This window comes from Colobus angolensis, unplaced genomic scaffold (assembly GCF_000951035.1).
Source record: "Colobus angolensis palliatus isolate OR3802 unplaced genomic scaffold, Cang.pa_1.0 Scaffold237, whole genome shotgun sequence".
Lineage (NCBI taxonomy): Eukaryota > Metazoa > Chordata > Mammalia > Primates > Cercopithecidae > Colobus > Colobus angolensis.
The window spans coordinates 2852806-2854353 of record NW_012115566.1 but is presented as its reverse complement, the minus strand read 5'-3'; positions in this window follow the sequence as shown (position 1 = coordinate 2854353).

Genomic DNA, 1548 nt, shown 5'->3' with positions numbered 1-1548 from the left:
AACAAACTATGACTTCGAAAAATGGAGAGAAGGCAAACTGGTGGGAGACCTTTCAACCAGAGGAAAGAGACGGTGGTAAATTTTCTGATTTTTTTTTGTTTTTAATTTCATGTATCCTGGACTGAGTGCAGAGAAGCCAACAACCTGTTAATACAGACAAAAAAGCCACAAGAAAGCCAGCTTTCTCTAACCAAATGACAAGGAAAAGAGCAGCCTAGCAATACAGAAAACTTGTAGACAATAATTCTCTATTCCAACAGAACACTGCAGAAAACGCTGAACTCCAATACCCCTACTCCCTCATTCCCCACCTGAACGGCCCAGTCAGGAGCCCAAACTTTTACCTTTGACCAGCAGCTGAGGTGGTTTCAGAGAAGGCCAAGTGTGGAACTGAGATGTTTATCCTCATTTGGTAGTATCACTGTCCACCTTCACACCTGCTAACCCCGGCCTGATCAGAAGCTCAGAGCACTTGAGTGTGGTTCTTAAAGGGAAAAATAACTTTTGATTTACGTGACTGGGACACTGTGGTTGGGAGAAACCTCCACTGTCAGGAAATCAGTAAGGATCAGTAAGAGGGCTGAGTAGATTTCCAGAAATCAACTTCCAGTCAAGCAGGAGATCATAGTCCTGAAAATGAATTGGAGACAAAATAAGGTAAAGTTCCATTACTTTGTAGGATGTTGTACACCTTTCAAATTTGTTGGTCTCCTCCAGGCTAGTGAGCGTCCATGTTACTCACTTAATAGAATCGTCTTCTAAATATTCTGCTAGAAATTTCCTCCATATTCTGAAACTGAGCAAGCGGTTATATAACTCTAAATTTCCTCAAAATGGCATTAAAACGAGATCTATTTTCAATCTCCTGTTCACTACATGTACACAAACACCACCAATTCCTGAAATTTTGGGGGTTGGCTTTCACAAGGTAAGTTATATTCTTCTTTGGCTTTTCCCAATTCTGGCTTAAAGTGAAACTTTCCTTGTGTATCACACTAGCCCTTCTGCTATTTAGTTTTCAGAATTTTGCTACTGCTTTCTCCTTTCCCATTATTGTCCTTCTGTACTTATGAACGGCTCTCTCTCCTTTTTTTCTTTCTTTCTTTTCTTCTTTCCTTCTCTTTCTTCTCTCTCTGTCTCTGAATTTTTGGCTAGAAAAACATCAGATGCCTGTCTTCAATATGCCATTATTGTAAACAGGTCTATTTCTAACTTACTATGATTTTTCATAATGCTTGATGTTCAGAGGATTAGCAAAATAATACAGTAGACAATGAAGAGGATGCTATCCTTTATGCTCAGATTAAAGTCCTAAAGGGACTCCAGCCTCTACCTAGAATGTAGAAAGTTGGAAAAAATACTGCTCCTAATCTAACAATGAAAAAGTCCGGATAGACCAGGCATGGTGGCTCACACCTGTAATCCAGCACTTTGGGAGGCTGAAGTGGGCGGATCACCTATCACCTGAGGTCAAGAGTTCGAGACCAGCTTGGCTAACATGGTGAAACCCTGTCTCTACTAAAGATACAAAAAAACTAGCCAGGCATG